General features: G+C 36.8%; 1 pseudogene; it reads right to left on the reverse strand.

The window, feature by feature from the left end:
- Positions 1-24,610: 24,610 nt before the first annotated feature.
- On the reverse strand, positions 24,611-24,732 carry LOC129901800 (5S ribosomal RNA; annotated as a pseudogene).
- Positions 24,733-26,568: the final 1,836 nt, after the last annotated feature.

Below are 26,568 nucleotides of genomic sequence, written 5' to 3' on the forward strand. Positions count from 1 at the left end.
TCATATTTGAGAAGATAGACATCACATGCCTCTGGATGTTCGTGTGCGCATTACATAATTCGAATGGAATGCACTTGAATGCAAAGTACAATATGGATATGTAAAAGTTGTTTTCTCTTGATCCTCTAGTACTATAAAACCATATTGCAGCCAGAGTACCCATCTAAGAAGCAATACCAACCTTTACTAGTCAGCCTGTCTAGTATCTGGTCCATGAAAGGCATTGGAAAATGGTCTATCAAGGTACACTTATTGAGATTTCTATAGTCCATGCAGACTCACCATCATGTTACTGACTGTAAAGGAACCAATCCATTCTTGTCGTTAGCAACAACTTTCATACCTCCCTTTTTGAGGATGCACTACCAAGGCTAACCCGTCTGCTGTCTGAGATGGGATATACCACGCTTATGTCAAGCCACTTGATAATCTCCTTCTTTACCACCTCTTGAATAGGTGGGTTTAGTCTTCATTGGTGCTTAATGCTAGGAATGCAATCCTCCTCCAATTGAATTTTATGTGTGTAGATGCTAGGGGGTATACCTATGATGTCAGCAATGGTCCATTTGATTACTTTCTTATACCTCTAAAAGACTTCGACAAGTACTCTAGCCTGCTCCTCATTCAAATCTACAATAACAATCACCGGAAAATTGTTTCTCTCACCCAAAATCACATACCTCATATGACATGACAACTTTTTTTAGCTAAATTACAAGCGGCTCCTAAATAGATGGTTTGGCGTGAGGAGTTGGCCTATTCTTCATATCAAGGTCTAGCATTTTAGGGGTATAAGGGTGTGTGCCCTGTAAAGCATTCATAGTATTATTATACTCCTCTAAGCCATCACCCTCAAAGTTCATAATCACAATATTTTAGGTCTCAATAGTGAACCTTTTCTCAATAGATACCTCAATAACCACTTCATCAGCTATATCGATCACGGACATCAAAGTTATTTCGCTAGGCTGCTTCACTGACTTGTCGACATAGAACTTAAACTCTTCATTATTCATTATAAAGGTGAGCTTGCCACTTTCCATTCCTACCAAAGCTTTACCTTCGGGCAAAATTGATTTTCCCAAGATTATGGGAACCTCAAAGTCTACCTCGCAGTCTAAGATGACAAAATCAGCCAGTAATATAAAATTATCAACTTGCAGCACCACATCACAAAGAATTCTCATGGGCCTCTTCACTGATCGGTCAGCTAGTCAACTAATAACAACCTTATTATAGTCGATTTGGAGGTTTCCAAGCCTAACTGCATGTAGATCGCTAGCAGTATGAGATTGATACTAGCTCCCATGTCACACAGAGCCCTTGTAAAGTTAAATGCACCAATTATGCATGGAAGGGTGAACGCGTCTCGTCCTTCTTCTCAACCAAAGACCTTGTTGCAATAGCACTACAATGGTGTAAGTTGTCAGATGGATCAAAAGGGACTGGTAACCAGGTCCTTCAACCGATGAAATGTTTATAGACATATCCTTTAGCATAACAATAAACTTCAAGAACTTACCATCCTAAACCTTCTTGCTCAATCTTTGAGGGAATGGAAAAAGGTGGTTTGTGAATTGGTGGCAATGGTTGTACTACCTCTATGTAAGGTTGCTCTTTGCTCTTTCCCTTGTCAGTCAACTTTGGCTCTACCACCAATTCTTCAGTCTCATCATCATTAACAAGAACAGTATCATAGACACCGCTCTTAGCATGTTTATCAGTTTCATATTCGACATCCTTTTCCTTCTCAATACTTGCATGTATTGATCATGAAAATGTATTACCACTCCTTGTAGTCATCTCCATACATTGCCTGTCTTTTCTCAAGTTTTGAATAGTGTCTCTAGAAAGTTTGTTGTTCTTCCTTTGATTCATTATCGTTGATAACCACCTTATCTGATGCTCCAATTATTTCATGGAAGCATATCACCTTTCAAATCTTTGACACTAGCTTCAATTGACTCTATTTTTAATAGTACCTTAGCCAACATCTCTTCCATCCTCAAACTATCAAAACCACTCCCAACTCAATCTCTGTTCCTAAGAGGCACATACATACTATTTTAATTGTTCTTAAAGTTGTCTTTATTCTGCCTACTCCCTTGATCGCAATTTCCTATTCGGTCATAGTATCTATCTTTTTGAAAGTTCCGACCATGGTTTTTGGAGTTGTAAGTCCAAAAAACCCCTAGTTGTTCATATACTTTGCTTCTTCATCATAGTCAAGTTCTGGGTTATCGTACTGATTTGCACAAACTATATTTACCTTCTTAACACCTCCAAATAGTAAGCACTTGGTCTGTAAATCTATTTGGGTTTTGATGTGGGCCATGTCCTGGTCTCATTCTTATTCTCTCTTGATCTTCTTTGCCGATATTTCGAATATGTAACCCAGACCTCCTATCTCAAAACCTCTCATGTACCAGGCCCTATTATTCTTTAAAACCTTGTCTAAGATAGCTGAAGCTTCAATAAATATGTTAGACATGAAAGATCCACCAAAAACTTGATCAACAACTGGTTTGGTCACAAAGTTGCAAGATCTATAGAATAGCTCTATCAAATAATCATCTGTGAGATTATGATTCGAGAACTGCTTCAATATCTGATTGAATCTCAACCAGGAATCCTGTAGTGCTTCATGAGGCATCTGCTTGTGACCATTGATCTCATCTTTGATCTGCAACTTCTTTAAATATGGGAAGAATCGCTCCAGAAATTCTTCTTTTAGATCTCTCCAATTGGTGATCGAATCATATGAGAGCTTATTTAACCACTTGATTTCCTCTCCAGACAAAGACAATAGAAATAATCTTAGATGAATTGTTGTTTGGCTAATTCCAGGGATATCAGAAGACTTGCATGTAGCAATGAAGTTCATTAAATGCTAGTTCCTATCATCTCTAGTTGCTTCTTTAAATAGTCCTTTCAGGTTCAAAAGTTGAAGTATAGTTCTAGTTATGATGAACTTCACACCTGGTGGCAGTGGTGGAAGAACTATAGCCAGTGGCTCTGATTCCATCCATATCTATATCATCATCATCCAAAGTAAAGTCAATGGGGTTTTGTTGCCCCAAACCTCGTGGCACTACCTGACGATGTTGAGGTTCCAACCCATCTTCCACATCTTCTTGATCATCCCCTAGATTATCACTATTGCCATTTTTGGCTCTAGATAGAGCCTCAACAAGGTCTTTTACCCTTTACTCTTCACTCTCTTGTGCATTCATCTTTGTGATTGACTTTTGTAGCTTGGGATCATAAGGGACCAGTGGTATACCTTTACTTCGGGCATTGGGCAAGAACAATCATGTACCCTACATAAACAAAAATAAGAAATTAAAACAAATTAGGAAATAAGACTACAAACTGAAATAACTACTAATATAGTATTTCAAAGTCGTATTCTCTGGCAATGGTGCCAAAATTTGATACGCCCTAACTGACACTCCAATTAAGAAGTATAAAGTGGTCTCTGTCATATATAAAATCCAACTAGGTTGGGGTCAGACCTACAGAAAATGTGGACAAAATAAGTCTACTAGCTCTAATATTTAGTTGTAGTCCCTATTCCCAAAAGTAAAAGATTCATAAAGTAAAATGGGGTTTGTTTGTTCAGTTGATTAATTAGTAACAATATTCGCAGTAATAAAGTAAAATAAACTTCGAGTTTTGAATAGTATGAGACTGTAGCTAGGATAGTGTTCCTCATGATATGTAACTCAATAGATGTCTCATATCGGTGATATCATTTCAAAGTGTCAAATTAAAATCTAGTAAGTTATGGACATATAAACCCCTTCCGGCCCTATTAGATGAATTTCATTCTTTACCTTTCAGTCTCCGAATGTATATCAATCTAACTCTTCATTTTGACTTCAGAAAATAATCGTCTCATGGGCTCAAGTTCTTATATGAAGGTTTGTAGCTTCAAATCTCTATTATAGCTATCTTTTCCTAATCACTACCCTTCTCTCGAGCAAGTAATGAATACAAACAAGTTTTAATGTGTGCACTCATTACAAGGAAAATAAGATGAAGATAACAACAATACATGTTAGGACATTGATCGAGAATCACCTATACATTTGCCTACTTTGTTGTTGTTTCATAGTTCTAACAATCCTAGTTATGAGATTTAGATACTTATATTCATAATAAAAGCGTTAAGAATTTGTGTAGAATTCATATCACAATCACTTACATTTGAGAAGTATTTAATCTTGAATCAATAGATGAACAACGAATCAAAAATAGAACGAGAATTAATAATCACGTTTGATCTCCAAAAGTTATTCAAAAATATGTCTCACACATTGTTCTATGCTCAAAAACTGGAAATATTATGTGAGGAAAACATACACCCTATGTAAACTATTTATAGAATACAAAATCAAATTCTAAACAAAGTAGAAAAACTTAAGTTGACCAGGTTCACATTGACTGTTCATGGACTATGGTGACATTCACGCTCCATAGAGGTACTCTTTGATCTTTTCCTTGGCTTCAACTGCTTTTGAATTTATCACTCCATGGATAAGGTTCTCGACCCGTTTAGGACACAATGGTCCATTCAGGGCCTCATGTGGTTTGCTTTGGGTTGTCCCTGTACCTTCTCAACCTCTTCTTAACAGGCATTGTCGATGACTTGTCATAGATTCCACGACATGTGGTGGATCTCGTGGGAATTGACTTGGAAAGTCTTGAAACCACTTCACTTCCTCACTTTCACAATCTTGTTCCATAATCCATAATGAATGCCACGTCCATTAAGGTTCTCGTGGGATTCCACTTAGATAAAAACTTTTTGACTCTTTTATAGCATCTTCTTTAACGACCAACTTCCATGGGCCGTATAAGGATTCACGATCCATGAAGGGCCTCGTGAATGCATAATTGCAGTTAATATTCAGCAAAAATCAACCTCTTAGCCCAACCTCATGCACGACTAAATTTTTCTGCAATCAAACACTAATGGACATCATAGTTACAAAAAAAATACTTGAAACTCACGCTAATTCAACATTTTGTGCTTGGGCCTGCCAATGTCAGACAGACAATTTTCTTGTTGTAGAATGAGCCGTATAAAAGTCCCATGCTTTCCATTGGTCAAAAGTGTTGTGAATTCATGACACAACAACCTTATATATAGTGTCTTTCATTTTCCTTGGGATATTGCATATTTACAACCAAAGGAGGATTGCACTCTACTATGATATTCTTCAAACTATTATTTTTGTACCAATTCAGATCAAAAGAGAGGCAACTTTTGCCTCTGCCAAGTTTCTATTGATATTACCAAGCAACGGAAATCTATTACCATTAATCCATTCATATCCCTACAAATGCCTCCTACACCAGCTGACCCTTCTATATTCTTGCTCCCATTTGTGTTTATATTAAACCAAGTATTTAGGGGTCTAGTTTATTTAACAAGTATACATTTAATTTGAGGGATAAGTTTCATGCTCTGTGCGCATATGGTATTCAAAACATTAGCCCAGTTATTGTTGCTTCTTGTATTTAATATCACCTATTTGAGGTGCTAAAGAATATAATGTGTAATCCTCCCAATAAAGATGTTAGTACCTTTATATTAATGAATAGTGTTGACAGATTTGATGCTCCATCATCGAAGATTCATAATCCTTTTATGTTCTCCCATCTAATACCAAATGGATTCTCAAAGTTATTCTAAGTAGTGTTAGCAATGTCACCTTCCATAGATGTATGATGGATAGTTTCTTTCTCAGAATTCCTGCAACAAAAATATTTAGAAACACAAGTATGGCCAAATTTTATTAGTTTATCATTCATGGAAAGTTTCTCTTTCAAGATCCTCCACATTAGAAAATACCTGATTTAATTTAACTCACCTCTAGAGGCTTATAACCCCCATCATACACCCCTACTCGGTTTTCACTTACCCCTACTCGGCTACTCCCACAACACCCCTCATAATATTTTCTAGATTATATACAAATATTTTAAAAATAATATTATTTGTTTATTTAGCGAACACAAAAAAATAATTTAATAATATATCTTTTTTTTTGAGAAAATAGTTTTTTTTCCTTCCAAGCACACCCGAAAATATAACACTTTTTCTAATAATGGCTTAAACGTATGAGGTACATTATAAGAATTTAGAATTTAAGTTTTGTGCAATATTAGTATATAATATTTTCTACATTATTAGTTAACTTACCAAGCAGTATTTCAAATAAAATAAAGGCAAACAAAATCCTATTTATATTCTAAAAACACGTTTGAACATGATTTAAAATCACGTTGATTTTAAGTTATAATTTTTTTGGACATGCAATATAAATTTCAAAAGTTGTATTTTTCTCATAAACATGAAAATTCCACAGTTTGTGAAAATTATCAGAACTTCTCTAACTCTTATACTGTAATGACCCTCATGGTCATTGTTTTTCTTGAAAATTTACCATTTTTCCCTCTCGAAAGTTGCACGAGTCATTTCGGTCCATTGGTATGGTTGGTTTGGAAATTAGAGTGAAAAATTGGGAGTTTTGATTATTTTTTTTGATTTTTGAAGGTTTTAAAGCTGAAATGGTTGACTTCAATCAATATTTGAAGTTTCGAATATCAGAATGCAATTCCGTCAGTTCCATCAACTTTGAAACTTGACTTTTAGATTAATATAACTATTGGCTCAAGTCTTGAGGTATTTAGATTAGTTTTGGAGGAGTCTTTGTATTTTAGAAGTTAAAGGAAAAAGATAGTTTACCAAAATCAACATTTGGTGATAGCAAGCTGAGAAAGGAATTCTAACAATTCTATTAGCTCCATAATGAGGTTTTTAATCTAGATGTACTGTTCGTTCGGGTATCAAGGCTTTTGGTATGATTTTGAGCCATTAGATGAGATGCGGAAAAAGTTAAGGCTAAAGTTTGACTTTAGTCAATGTTTGAGGTTAGAAATGTCATTTTCATATATTGATGATTCCACTAGGTCCGAAGGGTGATATTTTGTCCAGTTGAAAATTTGGTTCAGTTTCCAAATTTTTTGGCTGAGGTTCATGTCATTATTTGGAACTTTGGAGATTCTTAAGTTAAAGTTGACTTCGGTCAACATCGGATTAAGATAATATTGTTTGGGTATTTTAATGAGTCTAAAATATTATTTCCAAGTTAGTAGCATATTTGGTTTATGTTGGAGAGGTTTCAGATGAGTTTTGAGTGAGTTTCTAAGCTTTTTGGGTGCTTTAATGTTGTTTCAACAAATTGTGTCAACTAAAAGGTTCGTTATTAGTTTTAAAGATTGAAATATTATTTCGAAACTTTTGTAAATTTGAATATGAATTATAGAACTAATGAGTAAAGTTTTGTGTATTTTTTCTAAGATGAGATTGGACTTTTATTGTGAAATATGAAATAATTATATATTGTGCAAAAATAATATTTGACTTGGAAAACAAGCACAAAATTGAGTTTCAATTAAACAAATAGGTCCTTATCATTATTTAAGATATATAAGGAAGAAATCAGAGCATTTCGCTATCGTATGAGGAAGTGTGGCTTTTTTAGTAAAATAAAAGTTGTTGTTTCTAGTATAAATTCTACTGCGAGGGTATTTCAAATTTCAGGTTTGTGTTTATTTGGTATTTTGAGTATATTGAGAGTTCTAGAGCTCAGAATGGAGTAATTTTTGAGGCATTCTTCTCGATTTAATATGGGGGTTGGTATCCGATCCTCATTTTGATATTCTCTCATGATTTTCATATGATTTTCTTTCCTTATCTGTGAATTTCTTGGGGGAAATTTGGGGTTTGGACTCTTTTTTTGATGAAATCTATATTTAGGATCCTTATGTTATGGGTAAATTGATTTTGGCATAATCTTGTTGATTTATCAATTATTTTCATCATATTAACCGTGTATAAGTTGAAATTTGGGGTTTTCTTAGTAATGTTAAAATTTAATAAATTAAAGATTTTAAGATTGATTTTAACTCCATTTTTGATAATATTTCATATTTGAACTTCCCTAAGCATGGGTAAGAAATTCTTCAAGAAATATTTCAAATTTGAGTCAAAGTTTCAGACCCAGATTGTTGGGGGGGGGGGGGGGGTTACGTGAACATTTACTTATAGATTTTGGGGCTTTGAGGATGATTTACAACTCAATTATGGTATGGATAAAGTGAAAGTGTCCACCCGAACATTAGAGTCAAGCTTATGGGGTTAATTGTACTTGTTGAGTCACTATTGTACATAATGATATGTGTGGCTTTGGATGATTAATATGATTTACTTGTTAATGTACTAATGATTCATTGAGTGAAAATTTTCATCTTCTCATTATGCATATAATCTTGCTTACTTGTTGCGGTGTTGAAACTCTAATATGAAATGACACTATGAGAAAAAAAAATGCAAAGAGGATATGATTCGAGGGATGTACCCCACATCAAAGATAAAATACAAATATTATTTTGAGAAACGTGATCCACGCCAAGAATGATATACAGATATGATTTCGAGGGACGTACCCCAAGCTCGAGTAGGTACATAAACTGATATGTCCCCTATGAGTCCTGGCTAGCCACTAAGCAGCCAGTGTATATCGGTAAGACAAACATGCATCATTTTCTATGACATTTTCATTTTCAATGCACTCATTATCATTGATTGATGTCTGTTATTGATTTATTATTATCGGTGATTAATTTTTCTCGAAAGTGCTACCTGAATTTTCCCTTTTCTCATTATTCGATGAGTTACTTCTACTGCGTTACATTCTTTATTTCTATTGTATCTGCTAGGATGGGTTGGTTGTTGATTTACTGTGCATGTTATAGTATTTCGAGTTAGGATGGTGTGAGAAGGTTTAGGGTGCTCATCACTACTTTGTTTAGGATTAACTAGGGATGCTTGTTGAGTACCAGTCATTTTTTTGGTACTCACTCCCGTGCTTTTTCTACACTTGTACAAGTCACAAGCCCAATACATCCTGATCTCCTTTCCACGTCAGTGTCTGAGGCTTTCATTTAAGAGTACGTGAGGTAGCTTCTAGTTTCTTTAATAGACGTCATATATCCTTTACATTATGTTCTTATTCAATTCTAAAATCGCAGATATTCAGACTTGTATTTTCATTGAACCTGTAATATTATCTAATGGGTTTTACACGTGATACTAAGTTTTGTATATATATATATATATATATATATATGGATTTTGCATAGTTTTTCTAAGTTATTTGATTTCTTTTCTTTTTTCCTCTATTACCCTTGTACAGGATTGTTTAGGCTTACCTTTCTAGGTGAGATAAGAGAGGTGCTATCACCCCTATTTTTGGATCGTGACTAGTGGTGGCAAATGGGCGAGTTGAGTTAAATTGGGGGGGGGGGGGGGGGGGTTGAAAATGGGTAGTAATTCAACCCGTCCATATTTTATATGGGTAAATATAGGTTGGGTAACAAATGGGTTGGGTAAAATACTAGTTTACCCATATTTTCATTAATAAATAGTACTCTAATTTAAAATTCAAAATTCAAAATGAAAAAATATTTTTGTCTTTTTTAGATGAAAAATGTTGAAAATATTTTATTTAATTTCATTATATCATAAAATTAAACTCGACACTAATGTGGGAACCGACTTCTAAATGTCCCGGCTTCAAACCAGAACCCAATTTTTAAATTCGGACCCAACCCTCGACTTTCCACTCAAGATTTGACTCACAACTCGGGACTCGATATCCAAATTGGAATTTAATCCCGATACCTAAATTGGGTGTCGATCCTGAGACCCAACTTCTAAATTAGAATTAGAACATGTCACTCGATTTGATGATTGATCAAAAATTAAAATCCGCACCTGATTTGGGACCTAACCTCAATTCTTGATCTGAATCCCAATATTCGAACTAGATCCAAACTGACCCTAACACTAATACCCGATATTCGAACATGATCCAAACTAACTTCGACACTGATACCCATCGATGACTGATTCGGGACTCAATCCCAGCATCTAATTGAAGATTTGACCCCGACTTAGGATCCGAATTCGGACCCAACTTTTGAATTAGGATTCAACCCCGACACCCGATAGGATCCAATCCCAACACCTGATCTCAGACCCGACTTTCAAATTGAGATTTGACCCCGACATCCGACCGTGATAAGAGATCCAAAATTTAATCTCCATACCTGATTTGGGACTCGATCCCGACTTTCAAACTGAGATCCGACTCTGAGGGCCAAAGACTTCCCTTTTTATTTTTATTTATTTGTTATTTTTTTTATAATATTCACATTTTCAAATTTTTTATTTTTTATTATTTTATGTATTTATTTATTTATTTAAAATTATAAAGGAGAATAATTAGTTTTAATGAAGAACATAAAAAGGAAGGGAAATTACAATATTTTTTGTTATATTATGAATTTTGAATGAATAAAAGTTAAAAGTTTAACCCATTTGACTAGCATATAGTTTACCCATGAATATCCATATTTCTATGGGTTGAATATGGGTTTAAAACCACATTTTATCAATCTAAAAAATCACTCACCCAACCCATTAAAATATGGGCGGGTTACCAAAATATGGGCTTATTTTGACACTGCTAATCGTGACATATACAATTTTATCAAATAAGTAAATCAAAGTTTATGAACAAGGTACTAGATTCTAAGGCACCGCAATAATAAACCACATATATCTGTATTTCTTTTATAGATAAATATGTTTACATGATAAATTTTCAAATTCATCTAATATCTCAAAGTTATAGTGATCCTGTCACGACCCAACTTCTCATGTCATGATGACACATATTATAACCCACCAGTAGGTAAGCCTTACCCTATCCCAAAACTAGAAGTAGTGGGCTATAAAGCGGAAGAGAAACAATTGGTACAGAAACAATAATAGCAAGAAGAAAGAAGAGCCAACATAGGAACATAACGAAAGAACCATCCCTAAGACCTGACATCATTAGTAATCGAGCACCTAGACAAAATAAGAGTATAAGACTTTTACAAATATAGATACAGACTGCCTTTGAATAAAATATAAAGACTAGACTAGAAAAAATAGATGGCAATCGGCATCTTCATACGCCAAGACCTTACCAAATTTCTGAAGCCAAGATGCTCTGCACCAAGTCTAAATCACCGGAAATAACTCATACTATAATCTGTAGGATGCAGAAGTGTAGTATGAGTTCCAAATGAATGGTACTCAGTAGGCATACGCTGACTAAGCTCAACAGATAAAGCAAGTATAAATAACATATAATAAGGTAAATACAACACAAGTAACAAATCAGGAGTTAACATAAGATAGAATAAAAAGTAAGTAGAAAGAATTAGGATAAATAGAGAAAAGAACCAGAGTCAAGGAACGCATTTGAAAGCGCAAGCCAATAACCCATTAACAATAAGATAGCACAATATGAGTCAACTAGTAAAGAACGAAATCCGATGATTACCGCTAATCTCCTAGTCACCTAAGGACTAATCCAACTTAGCCCAACAAGAAATACCAACAAAACATCCAAACTAAGACACCCTGTGACCAACTACAAATACAACAATGGATTAGTACAAATATAATCAAACAATAACAGATCGGATGCCCATACCCTCAAAAGGTAAAAACAATGACAAACGTACCCCAGCCCCCATAAAATTGGGTGACCAAATAATAAGTAACTATCATGGTGATAGGCGATGCGAATACTGACTGATGCCAGGTCTTGGAGTGGTTTTTTATATTTATTTAATTTGTTCTTTCTCTTCTCATTAGCACTTTCTTTCCACTTTATTTATCCATCTTTTGCTTGATAGCTTGTTGCCTCTGGTTTCGGTCTAAGGGTTAAGCTTACCTACTCGTGGATGTTAGCAGGTCCATCATGGCCTGAGAAATTGGGTTCTGACAAGTTGATATCAGAGCTCTAAGTTGACCGGCATCATTGGTATGAGGGAAATGCCTAGTAACGCCTACGGATTGATGCAGAGACGTTTGTATCCTATCTTTGGGAGGCTATAGGGCATTTTTAGGAAATTCTATTCTTGACTCCTTATCATGTGTCCTTTTTTTAAATAATCTCTAAGCTGATCATTTGGAATACATTACTTCTTAGATGGATAGTACGAGTTTCCCAATGGACAGGTCAGAGCGTCATCAGGTTCTACTAGATTTTTGGCAAGTGGTTCTCAGGCTAGAGAAAGGTTAGCGGTTCCTCAGCAAGGTTCATCGTCAGTATCGAACTATGTCATGGAATTTCTTGAGTGGGATGAGAATAACCCCATATCATCCCATATGGATTCTGGATATATAATGACCTTGAATGTTATTTTTGGCATTTTTGATAAAATTACCATTTCACTCCTCCCGTTAGTTTTCCTAAGTCACTTTTGTTTGGGTTTGAAAGTTTAGTTTAGGAAATCTTATGAAAAATTAAGGTTTTGCTTAAAATATTGGTTCTAAAGTCTTAAGTTGTTAAAATTTGACTTTATGAGTCATTCGGAGTTTCGAGTCTCGGAATGGAATTCCACAATTCTATCAGTTCTGAAATATAGAAATTTGTCTAGGAGAGTTTTCGAAATCAGATTTGGAGTTAAAATGTGGAATTTAGGTCCGAAGTTGGAAATTGAGTTAAAGTTTGGTTTAAGTTTGACTTTGATCAACATTTGAGGTTTGGATTCTCTGATTTGATTGCTGATGGTTTCAATCTGTACTAATCAATGAATCCACGAAACCAACTTTCTTTTATGACAAAATAAACCAATAGTTTCGGAAGGTAATTTTAATTTTAGAAATGGCTTCTTTATAATTTTTAGAGATTCCGAAGATATTTTGGGTATTTCAAGTGCCAAAACGTATTTAGCTGCGACTTATCGGATTTTGAGTCAAGGAGGCCTCAAATTCGAGTTCTGATGGTTCTATTGAGTTCGAAACATTAAAATTAGTAGGTTTGTATATCTGGTTTGTATGCATGGGATTCCGAAAAATCTCGAGGGTCTATTCTGTGACTTTAAGACCTGCCAAAATCTACTATCTGGTGCCTGATATTTCCCTCTCCATATTCGTGGAGCTTGCTGAATCTCTTCTCCGCATTCATGGAGGACAGGATGCATTCGTGGAGTATACCAAGTTCCTTCTTCACATTCGCGGAGGGTGATCCACATTCGCAGAGAGATGTCTCTACTGTCTTCGTATTCACGGAGTAAGTTGTCTGTGTTCGAGGAGAACAAATGTGGCCTGAATAGTGTTTAGTCGAGTTTTAAGTCATTTTGTTTACCATTTTTGATTTTTCAAGCTTTGGGGAGGCGATTTGGAAGGGATTTCTTGAGGGGAAAATATTGGATAAGCTATTCTAACCTTTTTTCTTGATTACCCATTACTTATTTGGATTTTTAGACTTGAAATTAGTGATTTTGAGTTGGAAGAATTGGGGTTTTTCAAGAATAATGTAAATTTGATTTTCTAATGATTTTCAACTCATTTTAATCTATTTTTTAAATAGATTTCACCATTAGATTCCTGGTTACTTGGGAATACTTTATCTAAAAATAATCAGATTCTGAGTTCAATTTCCAATATGAGATTTTTGACCATTTTATCCTTTTCACCCCAATTTCTTGATTTTAGTGTCAATAGATTTGAAATGTGATTGTGAGTCTATATTTAATTAGATTGTGGTGATTTGGAGTATCGTCGGAGAGGAAAGACGGTGATTTCAGATTGTTCGTGATTTTTTAGCTAAGACAAGTGGTATTCAAATATTTGTTAAGTATGTTGAATCTTGTATATTCTTATGTGAGGGGATTAGGGTGTGCTAGGTTATTACATTGAATTGAATTATATAAGTTGAATGGTGATAGTGGATTTGAATAGGGAGTAATCATCTAAGTGTTGTGGATTTTGGGACAGTGATCTATTGTGTGATTGTAGTTTATTTGACATCATTATGAATATTTATCTTATTTCACTCTTTAATTGTACATATATTGTATCGGTGATAACTGAGAAATGATATGAGTAAGGTACTAGATATTTGGATCAAGGTTTTTACTAATCAAGGTGATTTGCTGAGGTTTCTTTCAGTGGCCGAGGTCTTTTCCAACGAATATGATGGCCGAGGTCATTTTTGATGGATACATGATTTATGTGAGGCCCCCATGGTTTCGATCTGAGGTGATCATCAGATGTGTATCATAGGACAGATATGCATCAAGATATTTAACATTGCATTTGCATTCATTTGTTCCCATGATTGATTATGATCTGAGATTATATGTGTTTACCTGAATATAGTGGTGAGAATATATTTGTGCCTTCTATTGTGGACTGTCTAGTATTTTAGTGCAATTTTGATATAAATTGTATAGATTGGGCTGTCTGAGTGCAGGTGTGTAGTTGTGGAGGATTATGGTTGGGATGTCAGAAGAACCCGTGTTCCACATTGCTTTACTTAGGGTTTAGTTTTCATTTTATTGAGTACCGTGTTATTGGTGCTCACTCCTTGCTTCTATATTTATATAGGATCTGAGCCTGGTACCTCTTGCTCATAGTACTCCTTGATTGGTCCAAGCTTCTAGAAATTTGAGAGGTAGCAACTTGTTCTCTTAGGCAAACTCTCATCGTCCATTATCTTATGTTTTATTCTACTTTGGAACTGAGACATATATATACTTGTATCTCTTTCATTTCTATTGAAATAGTGTCTTATACATGTGACACCATGTTTTGGGTAATTTAGAATCTACTTTTCATTTATCCTTATTTATATAATGTTAGATTTTACATTTCTGCCTTTTTTCCAATTTCTTTGAGATGTTTAGACTCTCAGGCTGACTCGTCTTGGTGGGTTAGGCGAGTACCATCACTCTCGATTTAGAGTCATGACAAATTATGAGCCGGAGTTCATCAAGGGATTAACTTTGCTGCTCTATTTGGCATTAGAGCATTTGCTAGCAGCTGGGTCTACCTTTCCCCAGATTGTCATTCATGTGAGGGTAGTGGAGCAAGCATTCTTTGAGGAATACGAAGGTAGTGGTAACTGGCCTCTCTATTAGCATAGTAGTGATAGCATCCCACTTCAGGGTGAGTATTAGTTTGCCAAGGGTCATCTTCCTTCTCGACCCATCAGACCCACAACGATAGTGCCACAATTCCCAGGAGGTTTTAAGGTAGGATATGGGGTTTATAGCGGACAGGTTTCAGGTCAAACTTCTCAAGGTGAGCATATTGGGACTTCAGGTATTGGAGCTTATCCTATCCCATTTGGGGCCTTTCAGTGGGATGTCATTGGTGACGGTTTCTATGAGATGGGTGAGGTAGGCCGCTTTGTTAGAAAGCATCGTAAGGCCCCTGTGTATTCAATTAGGGGAAGGAACACTTGTGGCATCCCACCCTATTAGGGTAACTCTAGTGTTGGTCTAAGTTAGGGCCAAGGTGGTTCGCAAATGGGTTCTTCTTGCCAAGGTGGCTGACCTTCAGCTTTCGGCTGACAGTCAAAGGGATGCTATGAGGGCATGAAGATAGACCACTGGTCCTTAGAGTGCCTCAAGCGAGATTTGATATTTTAGACTCCTCATACTCACCAGACTAAAGTTGTTGGGTTTTTTCACACCTGTGGAGAGCTTGGCCATCAATCTAGAAATTGTCCTCAGCATGGGACCCATGCACAGTTTGCTCAGCCAGGTTAGTATCAAGGTTTTATGCCTCCTCCAGTTAGAGGTAAAGCTTAGAGGGTTCTTGGTGATGCTTTAGTTGTTCAGCTGAGGTTGGTCACAATCCATTTCATGCTTTTATGAGCTAGCCTGAGGCTGAGGATCTAGGTATCAATGATATTCGCTTTATTTTCTTATTTTGCTTTATATTGTTCATTTGGTGTGGTTTTGGGGTTTTCATACTCATACGTATCTACTTGGCTTGTTTATTAACTTCTGACTGCTTTGGCTACCTTATCAGGATGTATACGTGTGTGTTTTAGTATCGTAGCTGATTTTCTTTAGTAGTGGATCGACTAGGTCAATTTCTTGTTTTAAGTAGCAGTGGTTGAGAAACTCTCCTTACCTTTCCTGGGCGGTATTATATCGAGTGCGGTTAGGCTTTTTAGCTTTTCCTTTCATCTCTTTATCATTGATTTTGGTATGGTGCTGATCCTTGTTAGGTAGTTGGCTAGACCAGCTGGTTAGTTATGGGAGTTTTGATACTAGAGGATCTACTTGGAATTAAGGTTTGCCTTACTTTCTTGTTACCCCATTGGTTAGTGGTTGAATCACTCCTCGTAGATGAAAGATTGGTTGTTGAGGTAGTAGGTGAATGTAGGTGTATTATTTCTGGATATGTGGTAGAGTCTGCATATTGATTCCTTCCTATGCCTTATTGGTATTTTTAGTCCTTAGATTGCGGAGTTGAGGTTTACTTTCTTTTGCCTGCTTGGTTGGTTCCTTTATGGAAGTCTTGGTGTTTTAAATTTAAGCATAGTTGGGTGAAGTGTGACTGTCGGTGTTTTGAGAAAGGTTTTGTAAGATTTGATGGTAGTGTCATAATCCTAGTTGGTTGTCTCTTCCTTTCAGCCGTGGTTTTATTCTCGGCTATGTTGCGGTGCTCTATTTGTTCAATATTTTGGGAGCTTTCTCTTTAAAGATTTTGGGTGCCAGTTATGGCTAGTTGAGATTTGGAATGTGTGATCTCCTGTTGCATCTTGTTGCCTTGGAGGTTGGTTTCTTGCAGTTCAGTTGGTAGCTCTCGAGGTCTATGTTGTGTTATAGAGCCGAAATGGTAGTGTCCCTTGGCGGTTTCAGACTTATGCTTCTTTTGGGGAATGAGAAGTTGTTTAGAATATCCATCTATAAGATGGGGCTAATGTAATTCATGGAGTTTGTGATTTTGGACTTTGTTTAGGGTTGAAGTTTTGCTTTTGGCATATTTGATAGCTTGTGGTGTTTGTGAGTGGGAGTAGATGCCCTTGGACCATTACCGATCGATTTTCCATATTTGCACATCAGCTACAACTTGGCATCCTTGGACTAGGATGGTAGGCTCAGACTTAAGATGGAAAAGTGATTTGTGTTCACCTAGTGCCTGTGTTTTAGAAGTTCCTATGATAGGAGTAAATTGGAAGAGCTGGACTCAGTGCGTCCTTGTCCTTCGTAAGGTAAATTAGTATTTTGGAGTAGAGTGTTCAGTTTTAGAAGGTGAGTTTTAGTTGGGTTTTGTATTTTGAAGTTGAGATTGAAACTTTGGGCCTTGCCCTAGTTCAGTTTCCTTGTTTTGGCTATTATCATCCCTTGAGGTTCAGTTGAGTTATATGACTTCCCTTAGGTTGTGTGGTATGGTTTGGTAAGCAAGTTTCAAATGGTATTGGTAGTACTCAGGATAGTTAAGGATCGGCAAAACACCCTTGGTGGCTAGGAGGAAGGGATTCGAAAGCATAAGATAAGTATTTGGAATTTTGGAGTGAGTTGCATCTGCCATGGTCCTAAATTGCTTATCTCAGTGGTTTTGGTTTATTGGGTCGCTCTCAGTTGAAATATGGAGGTTTTGGTATATTTCGGGCTAAGCGAGTGAGAGTTGGAGCCCATAAAGGGATTTGGAGGACTTTTGGGAGTTTGAATGGAATTTGAGGATTTTTCTTGCATCCTGAGTTCTCTATTGGCGTGTTCGAGCCGAGACGGTGTCCGTGGTTTTGGCAGAGCATGTAGGCTTGATACCTTCATCCCTTTGTGCCTCCAGGCTGTGACTGTATTTTTACTTTTACGGATGAAAGGTTTTATAGTAGTGGATGTTGTAATGACCCTTCAGGTCATTTTCTTTATTCTCTGATCTTTTTAGCGTTTAGAGCTTTTCTGCAGTGACCCCAAGTCATTTATGACTTACTGGTATTGACAGTTCGGTCGTCTGGTCATTTATAACTTAAAAGTTGACTTCGGTCATAACTTCAGGTAAACGATCTTATAATGGAATTTTAACGGTTCTATCATCTCCGGAATAGCTAAATTCGTCTAGTAGAATGGTCGACATGAGTATCCAGGCAATCGATATGAGTTTGGGACTACTTAGCCCTTTTGCCTTGGAAATTTGGCTTATGATTGACTTTGGTGAACATTCTTGGAACATGCACTCAAATTGAAACTGTGTTAGGATGGTTAGCTCCGGAATGTTATATTTTATCTAGAACGACCCTTCGTTCAATTTCCGAGGCTGCCAGTCTAATTCTGAGGCCCATTGTGGAAGTTGGATTAAAATGGAACTTGAGTCTGGGACCCATTTTTCATTAAAATAAACTCGTATGGAAATTTTGAATGCGCCATTGAGTCCAAAACGACGAATTTGGTAGGGTAGCATATCTCATTTACTTGTACGGGGTTCTGAACTAATACCGAGAACCCCATCGAAGAATTGGACATGCCAAAGCCCATTTTGCACTAGATGGGTATGGTGCCGTCAGTAAAGAGACTCCTTTTCTCTAATGTGAGTGCTTCTAAAATGGCCAAAAGGTCGCTAATGCGACCAGGCCCTCATAGGTAGGTGTCACTAAAGTGACTGGGTCATTGCTTAAACGAGGCCCACCTGTTTGGGGTGATCGCTTAAGCGACCAACGGGGGTACGCATACGCGACACCTAAGTTTTAAGGTTCAATTTTAAGTTATTTGTCCAACTTTGAGACTTGATATTTCTCTCAATTTTGGGATGTTTTGGGAGATTCAAAAGGCTATATGGCGTGTTTTTTCAAGGAATCTAGTGGTGTGCTAGAATTAGGAGTAAAGACTTCTTTTGAGGTAATTTTTCATATTCCTCACGATTTTAGTAATTCTTTGGCTAAGTTGATTAGTGTGGTGCATGTGTATGTTGTAACTATTTTTGTAACACCCAATTTTCTTTTTATGTTTTTTTCTAAAGGATTGCCATTTGATCCATGTTATCTATGAAGTTCTATGTGAGTAGGATGGTTGGAAATAGGTCTAGAGGGATTTGGAAGGAGTTGGAGGCCAAATAATGGGTCGGGGTAATCAACCTACTTGCGTAAGCTACCGACTTGGATGTATTATATAACAAAGCTACTTTGATACATGTCGAACTTAAGTAGCAAGGATTTCATAGGTTCTTAAAGTGAGACGAGATTTCGAACCAACGAAAGAGGAATAAGGAGACGACGCACCTACTTGGACTAAGTAGGTGATGCACCTACTTAGACCAAGTAGGTGACACACCTGCTTGGGTGGACCCCACCCCGCCATGTGGCAGCTATGGGTTGGATGCATGGAATGAGGTGGTGGCCTAAGAGCCATACATGTGTCACCCTTAGAGGCTAACACGTGTCACTCTCAAGGGAGAAGTATATAAGGCAACTAATGACTAAGGGTTCTCATTTGTTCATCTTTTACACTTAGAAACTTAGAGAAAATTTTAGACAAAGCAAGAACAAGAGGAGATTAACGTGCACACCACATATTTTAGCCAACTTGAGAGACCCACTTGTTAAGGTAAGATTGAGGTTCTTTTTCTTGTTAACAAACCCATTTTTGGATGGGACTGCCGTTAGTAATATTAGTATAACTCCTTGTATAAACCTTCATTTTAAGTGATTCAAGATGTTTTGAAAATATATTTCATAGGGCTATAACTTTTATTTAGGCTCTAAAACTCAGTTTTACTTTTATCTGCTCGAAATGGGGTGATGAAGTATAGAGGAAGTGCTGTCCAGAATTTGTTTTGGAAATCCTACATGGACTGCTGTTGGTATTTTGGGCATATCTTTTTGTACAGAATTGCTGTAGGGGTGATTCAAAATTGTATGAGACCCTACAATACATGTATATAACTTTCATTGAGGCACAAAGGAAACTCTTTGCTACTCTTCCAAATTCTAACGACAGTTATTTAATTATTTCATTGAGTCCCACAATATATTTTGAATATGAAAACAATCTCAGAAAGAAAATTTTGACATAGACCATCATGACATCCGAATGACATACACTCAATTTCTCTTATATGATTTGTCATCGGAGTTATGCTATCGAGTCTCTATAAATATTTAGTATTTTATATTGCATTTAGTTTCTCACTACTCAACTTATGGATGCCTCAATGCTTCTTTAACTGAGCCCGGGCCAGGATATGTTATCAAGCATACTTCTGTGTATTGTTTGACGTGTCCTAATATGAGGGGGTAGGTATGACATGTACATGGATTGTGGTGTATGTTGTGCCATGTACACATATGCTGATGTCTGATGATATGATATGATATGGCCATCTGATGTGATATGATCTGTTATGGAGATATTCTCTACTCCAGAGTATGTTGTGCTGTGGCACTAGGGATGGGAGGGCGACCACGTATTGTTCACCAAGTCCCTTAATGGGGATGAATATGACATATGTTTTTCCCTATCCATTATCTATGTATGTGATCAGCATTTTGACATTCTGGATATTTTGCTCATTTTCTACACATTCTGTTCTAGTTATGACTTTATTTATTACAGTCCATGCTTTACATACTCAGTACATTTTCTGTACTGACCCTCTGTCTCTGGGGGGATAAGTTACATGCCTGCAGGTACAGATGCTCAGTTTGCCGATCCGCTTGTCTAGGACATCCACTCTACTATTTGACAGTGCTCTTTTATCCGGAGACCCTATTTTGGTATTAACGTTTTTGTTGCATATTTGTACACATTGGTCAGGGGTACAATGGGGCCCTGTCCCATCATATGATTAGGCTACTATTATATAGAGGTTTGTAGATGTGTGTTGTGGGTTTTGTATATGTTCTGGGCTTTTGTATTCTGTGACAGCCTTATCGGCTTTTGTGTGCTATATAGAGACCTCACTTGATTTCTATATTTTTTAATTCTGCTAATATGCTAATTTGGGCTAAGGTTACGTATGGGTGTCCAACTCAGGCACGAGGCGCGGCCTATGAGATTGGGTTATGACAAAAGTGGTATCAGAATGATTTGGTCCTTAGAATGTCTACAGATCGTATCTAGTAGAGTACTATTTATCGGTGTGTTGTGCTCCATATCTATAAATAAGAGGATATAGGGCATTTATGAATGGAATTATCCCCACAGTACATATACCAACCACTTATGACTAAGACATGCTAAGAGAAAAAAAGAGATAAGCTTTACATACTCTCTACTTCCCCTCGTATAGTCGTCATACACATATGCCTCATGGAACATACGGCCCGATCCTTAGATAGTAACATATATCCTACTTGGCCCATCAAGGGACTCGGTACAATAAACATTTCATCATAACATCATAACTGATGTCAAAGATATATCAAGAGAGAAGAATGGTAGCTTTACATACTTATGCCAAAAATATGCCATAAATTATACCCAGATCTTATAACTAGAACTACCTCCACCTCATATCATATGCCATTGCATTTATACTTAAGACATTTCAAAAGGAAGAACAGACAAACTTTACATATACTACTGTTCATGATCTAGCATCCTAGAAAGATAAATACAAACTATTACAGGAGTCTTAACATCACAAAGTGAATATAGTTTATGAATTACATTTGTAGTTTCATGAGTGGAATTATCTCCTCCTTTCATATACAAATCATTCATAACCTATACCTAAGATATGCCAAAAGAAAAGAAGAGTAGTCTACATACCTCTTACGGGTTATTCTTTATCCCGGTCGCCTCATCGTCCCATGAACCTAGGTAACATGAAAGCAATACGAGTATCAACATCCTTAGATATTTTAGTGTCTTATATTACTTAAGAGTATTCATAAAACCCATTTCCTCGCTCGTCTTCTCGACTAGTTTTTTAACTAGTTAAGGCGTTAACGGAAATCAGACAGCACCTCCCCTATAATGTGCCCTATCCGAATTCCCAATTACGTCCCTAATAACTAAAGCCAACCAAAAACATAACCAGAAGCTCATATATATATAAAACATGGCAACATTATACATTACAACCTCTGAAAGACTCGCTTGAAATTATGATATCCAAAATAGGGTTTCTAGTTTCTATTTTGCGAAACCTTTAACCGTACAAAGCAGGGGGGTCATGTGGCTACAAACATAAGATACCCCACCTCTTTTAGGTCACATTTACTCCCTGCAACACACACCACACAACCAGCAGCAGCCTTCACACATACAACGCCTCATTTCGACTATAATTTAACTACGACGATTTCAATTTTGATTGTTTCTATCATCGAGCATTAACACGACTTTATTTATACTTCCATCAGTATACAAGGTATATAATACAATACATAAAAAACCCATAAACTTCAAATTAGAAGGAAAGACCTTACCTTTCCCGAAATTGGCCAAAACTAGCCAAAATTGTGCCTCGGAAACCTTTAGTCGCGCTGAAACTGTGTGGACTGTTTGCTGTCCATTTTGGGCTGAACCAAGCCATGATTTAATACTTCTAATACCTCCATATCATCCTCGTATATATTAGATAATTAATTTATGGAATAAAATCAGGACTTACCTATTTTTCCCCCAAGCCGTCATGTTTTTCTCTCTTGTTCTAGGGTTTGTTCTTGACTTTGTTGCTGCTGATTTTGGATATTAGTTGAAGTTAAAGTCATAGTATACATACATATATGTGGTCCCAAGAGGTGACATGTGTTATCCCCTAAAGGGGACACGTGTCCAGCCCCTAAGGGGGACATGTGTCAAGCCCCTATTGGGCCACCGTATCCATGCATTGAAGGAGGGGATGCCACATGGCAGTGGATCCCACCTCCCCCAAGAAGGTGGGTCACCTGCTTGCTTGAGGTGCTACCATGTGTCATTCCTTCATTGGCTGCCACGTATCGTTTTTCTCTTCCTTGTGGGTTCGTAATCTCGTCTTATTTAAGAGCCTATGTAATCCATTCTACGTAAGTTTGGTATGTCCTCAAGTAGCTCCAGTATGTAAGACTTCTAAGTTAGTAGCCGATGTAGGTACATCGAGTTCTACGACTCATTACTTGGCCTCCAATTCCTTTCGGATTCTTATGACTCTATTTCCAACCTTCCCTACTATGGGGTATCACATTCTTTCTTTCTTAGAGTCGTTTGATAGTATCGTAGATTATCCGACTCACATGATAATGTCTAAGGACCTTAAGAAGACATTCCGAGCTTGAGAGTGTGGGGTGTAACATCCTTCTTCCCTTTAGAACATTCGTCCTCGAATGTTGAATAAAACTTCCCTTAAGACTTTATACAAACTGTAGGGAGATTCCTTTCTATTGCGATAACATACATTTTCATCCAAGTAATTAATATACGAGTTCCAGGAGTGGGGGTTACTTGTAGACATTGGGAATATGTACGGATACCTGTGTTTCATGTCCTCTTCAGCTTCCCAGGTCATTTCTTCATGATTCTTATTCCGCCACAGCATCTTGACAAAAGTTACGTCCATAGTTTGTAACCTTTTAATCTACCGATCCAAGATGGCAATAGGTTGCCCCTCGTAAGATAACTTTCCTTTCATATGGACTTCACCCACAAAGAATATTCTGGTAGGGTCGCTTATATATTCGCAGAGCATTTATCTGTGAAACAGAATATATTGTTTCAAATCAAACGGTAGGTCCAACTCATAGGCAGCTTTATCTATTCTACGAATGACCTGAGAAGGACCAATGTATCCCCTTCTTGCCGACTCTAGGCTGCTAATAGATATTGTGTCCCTGAATAAGCTTTACTTTATCAATAATTTGCTAGATCCCCTCTAGGCCTATCCATTAATTGAAGGGTGAAATGTCGTACTAAGATTCACCTGTGTTCCCTATCCTCACTGGAATGATCTCCGGCGGTTAGTTGTAAATTGAACTTCCTTGTCTGAGATAATAGATGTGGGAACCTTGTGAAATCTTATTGTTTCCTTTCTATGTCATCTCGCATAATCCTTAGCTGAATATACCTTCCTAACTAGAAGAAAATGGGTTGATTCTATCAGCTTATCTACCATAACCCACATGAACTTATACTTCCGTAGAGTGCGAGGTCAGCCTGCACTATAACCTACATTAATTGTCTTCTATTTCTGAGTCAGGATTCCCATCCCCATAATAGGCTATCAAGCCTCTGATGCTCCACTTCGTTTAAGCTATTATACAACTCCTCTTAATCCAACTTGTAACAGTTTAGGTATATTATCCTGCGCTTATACTCAGATCTTCTTTCCAGTTTTATTACCATACATTATATTGTAATTCTTACACAAACGTGTGTAGATACTTAGAGCAATTCAGAAAATATTGTAGCGTCGCTATACTAGCGGCTTACCTCCTTCAGTTGAGGTCATGGCTCTGCTATGGCTTTTTTCCTTAATACCGATTATATCTTAATAGTTCTGCCTCGAACCATCTTACACTTTTCTTTAATAGATTCTACATATGGCAATCACATTATTGTTACCGATTTTGTTTTATCGAGTAATCACTTGATCTTACTCTTAGTATGCTAATGCTCGTAGGCTGCACAATTTCTTTTGAGCTATTTGCACGAGGTGTGTACCAATTTAGTCATAATCTTTTTTGCTCTTGACTTACTCTGTCCTATATGTGTCATTGTAATAACACGTATTTACAATCTCTTTTTGTCATACTTGTTTCGTTCTCTTTTTTACTTCCCAGAGGGTCACCCATCCCAGTACTACTCTCACCCAAGCACGCTTAACTTTAGAGTTTTGACGGAATCCGGTGCATTAGTGCGGGTATGATCGCATCCATCCCTTATGGGGTCTCGTTTAAAGTTTAAGCATTCTCATTTACATACGATAGCGTCAGTTGATTTTCTCTTACGCTTGTACTTATCTTGTCCACTTCCCCCCTTTTAGGGTGTACCCATGTCATCCTCTGTTTATTTTTAGCTATTCACACGCGAATGATTCTACTCCAACATATTTAACGTGTTGCACCATATCTACATTTTCTGTTAAATCATCCATACGCTAGGTTGCCTTTATAGGAAACCCTAGCACAACCATAGGGTGCTTTAGTATTTGCAATATATCATATAAAATCTCATTTAATGGTTGATACTCGAGTAATATCCGTAATGTAGCAGTGCATTCAAAGCCACATTCCATTCATCCCAATTAGTAATTAGCTCATGCTCATAATTGGTTCAAATTCTCCATTCTGGAGCACTTATACTTTGATGATTCGTATTTCAAGTTTCGTCATTATACTAGCCTTATTCCAGTGGATACCACTTGTTCTTCTAATAACCTCGTAATGCAGCAGTTATTCTTAAAATCGACATTCCCTCTCCTTGCAGTATCTCACTAATCATCAAGGTGGAGTAACGTATACACAATACTTCTTTATGCCTCCTGAACTTTCATCTTTTTCATGTGCTTAACGCTTACTTCTAATCCTTCTTAAAACCATATCAACTTCGTTGTAGTAGTGGCCATGTCTTATCACCTTTTCATCGTACTATACTTTCAGTTAGTAACTGTCTATTTCCATTTTTGTTCAATACTTATACTTAATTAATCAAATCTATCTTAAGTGCCTCTATTAGAACTTCTCTATTATTCCCCCAGCTCATACCCATTTTTGGTTGTGCGCAAGGAATTCCATATTACTCCTTATTTCCTTGCACTAGCTATCCTTTTCGTTGTCACATAACCTTTATTCGAAACTTTCCTTACAGAACTTGATAAATCTTCCTTATTTGTTCTATAGCTTGCTTTTCCGTTTCACACCTATCTTTGCATTCCATTCACGGGGTCCACGTCATACCTTTCAGTTATTTCCTTACTAAGATTTACTTATTCTTATAACGGTTTTTTGTTATATTCACCTGGTACCTGTTCGCACTCAGTCCCATAGTATAACAACGCTTGACCTTCTTCACGATTCTTACTATGGGCTACTTACCCTTCTTAGTTAGTCTTATCCATAATGTCTCACAAGCTATCTTATTACTACTTTATATCCATCAAAATTCTCTTCCCTTTGTCTCTTGTCTTAACCATATTATTACTTCTTTCAACTATAACTCGTCCTAGTTTATTCTTGTGTATCAATTCAGTCGGTGCCTTAATATATCGTTCTATCCAAACCTATCAGTCTTCTCTGAATTATCTTTCTTGGATTATAAGTCTTTTCCAACTTCGTTCGACCATACCTGTATCGACCTCCTAGTTTCTATTACCATAAATTAAACCATTAATTCATTTCTCGATGTCAGCCATACTCGTAGTTTAATCAAATCTCATTATTGTTGTGGACACAACCTTTCAAGACATACTACAGCCCTATGTCTCATTCTCTTCTTATTTTTAAGAAAATTTGGGTAGAGTTTCCTCTGTATTTCTTACTATCTCAACACCTACACGCAGAAAATACCAATAATGCCTCACAAGGCACATATATATATATTTGTACCGTATCATATCGCAGCCACATAGGGCACCCCAAATTAACAGTATGGAAAGGGACTTACCCCGTATGTCCATTAGAACTGCACCTGTTACACTTTTCTTACCTTTCCTTTCACTCTTCAACTTTATATGCCAGTTGCATTTCAATACCTTATCTGACATTTGTCTTT

Source organism: Solanum dulcamara, chromosome 8, assembly GCF_947179165.1.
Source record: "Solanum dulcamara chromosome 8, daSolDulc1.2, whole genome shotgun sequence".
NCBI classification, from domain to species: Eukaryota; Viridiplantae; Streptophyta; class Magnoliopsida; order Solanales; family Solanaceae; genus Solanum; species Solanum dulcamara.